Consider the following 8944-nt stretch of genomic DNA (forward strand, 5'->3'; position numbering starts at 1 on the left):
TATATTTTTAGGTTTACACATGCATGTTTAGTATGGACAAGTCAGTATATGCTGAAGTCTGTATACAAAGGATACTTCTGTTTCGAGATCACGAACACTGTCTTGCACAGGTTAACTGAATAAAACTTCACACTTTATTAGAATAACCAGGGGACTGCTTAATACATATTTAACTTCATAAAACTAAAGACATCTTAAGAATAATCAATATGATATGTTTTGTTTTTTTAAGTTAAAAATAAACGATTGGAAATCTTTTTTTTAATTTATCGTAGTCAGATACTAGTAATGTTTTCAAAATACAATTGTTTTGAATTTGATGAGAGTCTTAGAATGACAATCTAAACTCTTTTTTCAAAAGGAAAATGTTAAGAAACCATTCATGTATAAACACTGTCTGGTATGCAAAATTCAATAACTCTTAAAATCACTTGCATACAGTACAGCTCACGAGTTTTCCGCATAAAACACGGGGCACCGTGGACCGAGAACCCACGCTTTAGCGTGGGCCTTGAAAATAGTCGGCACCTTTGAAGTAGCGGTTTCAGCGCTCCGTGTAGCACGGTGTGTCCACGGTGCACCACGGTGCGTCCACAGAGTGTTGCGGTGTGTCTCCACCGTGTCGCACGGAGTTTATGACCAAGAAATCTTACTATTTTTTAAACTCACGAACATGTGTTACAAATTATAGTTTTATTTTAATATTTAAAATTAAAATAAATCAAAACTTAGTAACTCTTTCCACTAATATAATCTTGCTTGGAACACACATGTCAATCACGTGTGAAAGTTCTACTTTCGTTTTAGAATCGGGTCAATTATTAGTACATTCTGCCATAGGGATATCGTACGGCATTCCTTTTGTAAGATTTGAGACTCGCAGATCTGTAATTCGCTGGTGTGTAAAAAAAATTGGGATTGGTGAATCAGACGACAAGAGAGCTACAGACTACAGTGCCACTTATTAATAAAAAGTGTATAATTACTGCCCGCAATAAACATGATAAATGTACTAATAATTGATCCGATTCTAAAATGAAGTAGAACTTTTACACGTGATTGACATGTGCGGTCAAGAAAAACAAGCACAATAAAATATTGTCGATTGATTTCAGATTCTCATTTCTTTTTAATACTAGCGAGCTTCAGACCTGCACCTTATACACCGGACACACTACTAAGTCAAAAACGTACTGACATTCCCATTTTTTACTGACAAACTTTGAAAATTACTGACAATGTGCTGTCGTTACTGTAAAACTTAGACATTTACTGACCTTTTTACTGTCGGTACTGATAAACTTAGAAAAGTGCTGACAATCTTAGTCGGTGCTGAAAAACTTAGACAATTACTGACCCGTTTACTGTCTTATTGTTCTCGCTCTCCGGGAGGCTGCAGTGGTGTGGAATTGATTGAATCGATTTTTTAAATTTTATATTTTAACATAGATAATTATTTTATTTATTTGTTTTTTCATATAATTTTTAACTATGTCCAGGTGATGTCTTTGAAAAAAAAGAAGCTTATTTGATCGATTTATAGAAAATTGTTTTGAAAAAAAAATATTTTCAAGAGAATGGATAAAATTTCAAAACCTTCAAAAAGATCAAAAAGATCAGCAATTAAAAAAAATAAAAATCTTCGTTTAGTATTGAGATATGAAATTTATAGAGGTCTTTTCCTTTTTATAATAAAACAATGTTATTTATATACATGACATGCAATTTTTTGAAATTAACATTGACTCCCTGACTTTCTTTAATATTAATTTAAAGAATTAAACTGTTAGGCTAGATGTGTTTTATTCAATTTCAATTTGATTTATTCAAATAAGTTTGAAAAATTATAATAAACTCATAGCGCGCGGTGAGGCCCTGGGTGCCCTCTTTTGAGGAAAGGCGTTTGTTAAAGTTTTCATATTGTGTTAATTTTTTGATTATGTGGGGGGCGCCCGCATTTGTTTTTGTGCAATCAAACGTACCCGAATCCAAGCATTTGCAAGAAGAAACCACTGGACAATTAAAAGACAGACGGGGGATTTAAATATTTTCTTTATTTATTTATTGGGCAGGGGGAGGGGTGCCTGGATTGATCATTGATCCTTTGACATTCATTGATTTAGTTACTGTCCGCATTATTCTTTTGAAATAATGTACATCTTTTAGCTGATTCTCGAATCTGGATTTTCTGGAACCCCACCTGAAAGTGTTATTTTAATTCAAATATATGTAAAACTATGACCTTTTATATAATCATCATTTGTCTAATGCATACTCCTGAAACAAAACTTTGATAGAAATTAATATCAATGTTCTTTCCAATTAGAGTATCGGTAGACGTTCACATGGATCTAGTTTCTTTTCAAATTAAAATGGGTGGGGGGGGGGGTACGTGCGAATTAAATGTAGAACGATGAACACGTCCTTATTTATTTTACTTAAGTAGAACACACAATTTATACTGTCGTGTTTAGTTTGTACTCATTTTTATCTGTTTAGGAAAAAAAATTAATAAATTTAATTAAAGTAAACATAATAAATTAACTTAATAAATCGACATTTCATAGCTTTGTTCGGTATCGAAACCAGTATCATGATTTTACAGTAACACTGTGCTTCTTATTTGTCAAAAATTATTCAAGTCGTTTAGCTGGTATCCAGCCGAATTACATAATCATTCAACATACAATCGTAAACTTGGTGAAGCACCTGTGTTTAAAAGAAATTGTCTGAGGCGATCCGAGTGTGTACGGTAGCGGGTAAAGAGGACAATAGGTGTCACTGCAGCATTACACAGAAGACCATTCGCCGGATTTCACTGGAAGTTAGTTACGCAACATTACGGCGACAGGTAGACTCTTCTTCAAGACAGACTGAATTTGAGAAATTCAACACCAACACATCCGTAATATGCAATCTACAAACCTTCAACTTCTTCTTACATTAAATAAATATATTTTTTTAATATACCGACGTAAGAAAAAATTAACTATTAATGAAAAAAGAAGATTGATGTAAAAACCAACCGGGGAAAGGCACAAATTGTTTAAAGATGTAAGCAAAAATAAATATGAGAAGGGATACATTACATCCACAGTTTTGTAAAAATTACTGATTTCTTATATTTTTTGTCAAGTCGTGATAGTGTGTGTGTGGTGGGACAGTTGAGTGAGGAACTTGTTTGATTATCAAATCAAGTAAAAAATATTTCATAGTTTATTTCCTCAACTTTTTATCAATAATTAAGAATAAAAATCAAACAAAATTTATATGCAGAATATTATGACAGTAAAAAAAAAAACAGCTGGAGTTTAAATATATTTTAAACTTTGCCTTGGTCGATATTGATTTTTTGGAGAGAGAGAGAGAAGAGAGAAAAAGAAAGAGAGGAGTGAGCGAAAGAGAGAGATGAATGGTTACTCAACACGGAAGATAATGGGCACCTACAGTTAGCGAATAATCTTACTCTTATGAAAAGGAAAGATGTTAATGAAACATAAATCAAATTAATAATGATTACGGGTATAAATTGATCAAATGGACAAAGAAATTTGCATCATTCACAAAACTTGCACATTTTTATAAAATTCATATTTAAGTACCGGTGTACTATATACTTTTTCGTGTAACGTGTGTGTAAGGGGGGGGGGGGGGTTATACATGTATGCTAGAGGGTTCGGAATAAATATTTTTGAGCACTGGTTCGACTGACTAATGACTTCCAATTTCACTACTTCGTAAAATAGTTTACCAGACAAGTCCACCCTCTACCTTTTTATTACGTTAACATCATAACACCCCCTACGCCTACCTCCTTTAATGAGATGAAATTTAATTTCAGCACATAAAATTAAATTAATTCCAATTCACCGATAGCTACAGGAGGAAATTGGAAGTTATGAAACATGTTATATTTTTGTTAAAATTGAATCATGATTAAAAAAATACTTTAAAATTAAGTTCAAAAACTAATAAATAGTGATCCAACCCCCTCGGCAAATTGAGGGGGGGGGGCTAAACCTACGAAGCAATATTCAATGTCTCTTCTAAGTATATATTTGGGAAAAAAGTGGGGGTACCCCCCCCCCCCCCGGTTCCGACGCCTATGTCATATTTTCATAATCGACAAAAAAAAAAAACTTGCAACTAATGCATGGTCAAACACTGATTCACAACCAACGAATACTCAGTGAGATATTTTAGTAGTAATGTTTTAATATTTTCCTGCGTAAGGTGTTTATTAAATACATGTATACAGCATAGGTGTCGGGACCTGGGGCTAAGAGTGGGAAGGTCATGGCCAAGAGGAAATAACAGTATTCCTTTTGTGGTCTTAGATTTTTTGCGTTTATTCCTTGTTTATGTGGACTTTTTGTATGTAGATTATGATTATTTACTTCAATGTATTTTTCACATTACTTTTTGGGGAAAACTGCGTAAAATTTGATAATTCCATCGCGACCAAGTAGCAAAGCAGCGTGGCATGTGCATCTACACTCGTCGGACCTCTATAGCATAATACATTTATTTAATATTTGTTAAGATGGGTTGTATAGGGAGTAACGTTGATGAACGGGATATATGGTGGACAATGCCTTTCTACAAGAAGTGTTCAGATCCATGACCGATATATATACCTCAGTTGATTGACAGGTGGAGCACGTGGATGTAAATTAAGAAATTGGAAATTTAATTGTTTCGGGTTTTCAAGATTAATTTTCACGATTTTGTTATCTGTTCAGAAATCCAGTTTTTACCGGTGAAGTAGTGTTCTACAGAAATCATTTAATATATCTTGTTAAATTACACGTAAAATCGAACAAAATGTGTAAATCGAATTTTCTTGATAGTGATAAATTAATAGTGAAGAATTACAAGTACGTTTAATTACATTAAAAAAATTTACCGGCAGACCGTGTATGTTCTTATCTGTAAATAAGCATTATTTTTTCACAATTCAAAAAGAATTGTTTCTACATATCTTGAACTAAGTATCGAAAATACAATCTGTTTATAATCTAAATATTTTTTAAGTTGCTGCAGCATGTATCGTTTACTCATTATTTGGTTTTTTTATGAATGAAAAGCAGTACATGTTGATGTCAATTCGACAACCAGTGTGTTTTTATTACACACAGGCCAAAGACACTCGTTTTAAAAAGGTCATTATAAATCTCTACATATTGAAAGAGTTATTGCCACGATAAAATTATTTGAGAAAATTATTTTGAGAACTCTGAAGATTTAATAGCGTTTTCATATTTCAGGCAAACGGACTACTATTTAATCTTGAAAAAAAAATAGGAAACTAAAGGTTTGTTTCATTAAATAGACTTAAAAGCAGAATTGCAACATCGTTACCTATTCCTTCATCTAAAATTTACATGCATGTTTTAACTTCTAAACATTAAAAGCGATATATTTCTAACTTTCTTTAATAGACACGGTGTAACACGGGCACCGACACGGTACAACACGGAGGGTATAATGGACGAGCTTCCTGGACACGGAGGGACACGGTGGACTTCTTGTATATTGAGAATATACACACACCGTGGCACACCGTGTACACGGTGTAACACAGAGCATTTCACGCGGTGTTTCTTCCACCGGGCGTTGCGGAAAACTCGTGAGCTGTACTGTAAATTAAAACTTTGTGTCTGACATGTTTTTTTAATTTACCAGGTGATAGTTAATACAAAAAATATTGAATATATGACAATGTTTTGCTACCATTGTGTATATTAAAAAAACATATGTAATTTTTTAAAACTGTTTAAATATATACTCCCTATTTTTTTTAACATGTATTCTTATCTTGACTTTCTAATATTAGAAAATATTTTTGAAAATACATATTTGTCGAAATTTTGGCTTATTTATAAAAGGGGAGGCTTAAAAATATTTGGGTTTTACTTTTATTGCCTTTTCGAAATAGCATGTAGCATGTGTATATAAATACCAAAAAAATAATTTTATTCTTCCCAACAGACAACCTGCAACTCTCATCTAATGTATAAATAACATAAATAATTATCTTTATACTTTGAGCTTGGCAACACAATCGACTATTGTGAATTTTGAGCACATAGAATGCAATACATGTTGTGGTTTATAAGGAGACAGTAACAGGACTCTGCTAATCACCATCTACAGCCAGGTTCCTGGCATTTGTGCTGGCCTCACTTGAGTCAATCAGTTTCGCTGTATGAAGTATGTAACCATGAAGAAGTTGTATTGATTTCTTCTCTGAACTGGTTGAAGTTATCTTTGAACTGACAACTTCTTTAAGGTCCTGCGAAAGAGCATGCTCTACTTGCCAGTTTATCACATTGTTTTCGGAATGTCACCTCTAAATATTTATATAAGTTTTCCCTTTCATTCTTAAAAATTACACTGAAAACACTTTTTGTTTGTATTGAAAGAAAATTAATAATTTGTATTTATGTAAAGCACAAATAAATAAAAGACATTGGAAAAAAACCCAATCATGTCATGATCAAACAATGATAATATGTTTCTTTGAAATTATCGCACAACTTCATCTTTCAGATTACAAAATCAGGTGTCTATAATTTACTTCATTACATAATATAAAAGGAAAAAGCAATAAAACTTTAACGAGGTTGGATCCTGATATTTTAAGTCTTAAATTTTTTTTGTCAAGTATATTTTTAATTTCTACACACATAGCTTTATTAAAAATAGATTTAAAAATGGGGGTCATTATGTTTCTTTTGGCGTTACAGTACATTTTATATGACCTTTTTACACTGATATTTGTGTCTTAATAAAAAAAATTACATCTCTCTGACATTTTACATCAAATATTTTTATTCAAATAAAGCATGGAACAAAATAAACTATTAGTCTATTTGAAAAAAGACACTTCACTTTACATGTACTTTAAAATTGTGATTAAGAAAAAGTTTCGAATTGTTTCGCATAATCATTTATATGACCTTTCTGCACTAACAAAATGTGATGTTTATGGCATTGAATATTTAATAAGCAAGAAAATTATTTTAAAGTCTTAAACTTTTGCTGAATTTAAGCAGATAGGTCAGCGTTATCTTAAATATTCAGAAAAGAACATCAAAAGTGGGGGAATATGATGTAATTTTTTTTTTTAGATATTACTGAAAAAGTGTCAATTTTATGTTGAAATTGGCTCAATTGTTTTGCTGGACTTTCAGAAAATATTTACTTTATTTGTCGCCATTCGTTGAAAGAATTTCATAAAAAAAATTTAATATATATTTCAGAACCAGCATAACACAGTTCACTGAAGAAAAAACTGCTTTGTGTGCAACCAACATGGAAAAATAGGTATCTTAATTAAAAGTACTGTGTACATTCAAAAGGGAAAAATTGATCATTTTCTTTTTAAAAACCTTCCGCCACAAAATATACTTCCTGGCTTTATACTATTTCAATGGAATTTCATCGCGGTTTTTTCATTGAATGTAGTTCAATTCGCATTGTAGAATCCAGATTAAATGTTAGAACTTAAAAATGATGCAGAATTTTAGAAATAAAGGTCATGACCAAAATCTGCTCAAAAGCTCATGATCGAACCACCTTAATAAATTCAACATAGTTATCACTTTTCTACGAAAGCCCAGAAGGCTCATTCGAGATTCAAGTTTCAAAATACGAGATTCAAAATTCGAGATTCGAAATTCGAGTTTCGAGATTCAAGATCCAGATTAACCAATCAAAAGGCTCATTCGAGATTCGAAATACGAGATTCGAAATTCGAGTTTCGAGATTCAAAATCCGGATTAACCAATCAAATGCGGGTTCAACATTTGATTACTCCCCTTTATAATGTTTTATCTATCAATAAATCGTTTAATATATTTATAACAAATGAGTCATTTGATTAAATTACAATGCAAGAAAGAGTGATATATTTATTAGAAGGAAAGTTAAATAATCATTGGATTTTTTATCAGCAAGATATACTTCAATTTATATTATGACTTCTTAAATATTAAATAGAATACATATATCAGGAATATATATATTTTTGCATTGTCTACTTTATATAAAGGGTTGTTGATATAATAATAAATTTATAAATAGTTACTTAAGATTAACAAAATCCTCACCCCTACCCGCCACACCTGCCAATTTTTCCCGACACTGAAAATGTTACTTTAAAAACTTGAAAGGCAATATAGCCTTGATAAATAAAAACCGTGTTCGTTTTCCTAATAGAGGGAATACTCAGTATATAAAAATAAAGTTTTCAATTACTTATCTTCATCTAAGGCTTTGATTTCTTGAATTAATTAACAATTATATATATACAATACAGATTGCAAATATGAATAGGAATAAATGCAGCATTCATTTTATCTGATTTCAAACAGTAGATTAGTCTAAATTACCTGCAGAACTATAGCGTTATGGTTTTATATTTAAGTCTCTGCATGACCATAGCGTTATGGTCAAAGATTAAAATGTACTCAGTTTTTATTTATCAAGGCTACATTGCCTTTCAAGTTTTTAAAGTAACATTTTCAGTTTCGGGAAAAATTGGCAGGTGTGGCGGGTAGGGGTGGGGATTTTGTTAATCTTTAGTCACTATTTATAAATTTATTATTATGTCAACAACCCTTTTTATAAAGTAGACAATACAAAAATATATATATTTCTGATATATGTATTCTATTTAATATTTAAGAAGTCATAATATAAATTGAAGTATACCTTGCTGATAAAAAATCCAATGATTATTTAACTTTCCTTCTAATATATATAACACTCTTTCTTGCGTTGTAATTTAATCAAATGACTCATTTGTTATAAATATATTAAACGATTTATTGATAGATAAAACATAATAAAGGGGAGTAATCAAATGTTGAACCTGCATTTGATTGGTTAATCTGGATTTTGAATCTTGAAATTCGAATTTCGAATCTCGTATTTCGAA

The sequence above is a fragment of the Saccostrea cucullata genome, unplaced genomic scaffold (assembly GCF_032062105.1).
Source record: "Saccostrea cucullata isolate Sc308-1 unplaced genomic scaffold, CSIRO_AGI_Scuc_v1 ctg4848, whole genome shotgun sequence".
Taxonomy (NCBI): domain Eukaryota; kingdom Metazoa; phylum Mollusca; class Bivalvia; order Ostreida; family Ostreidae; genus Saccostrea; species Saccostrea cuccullata.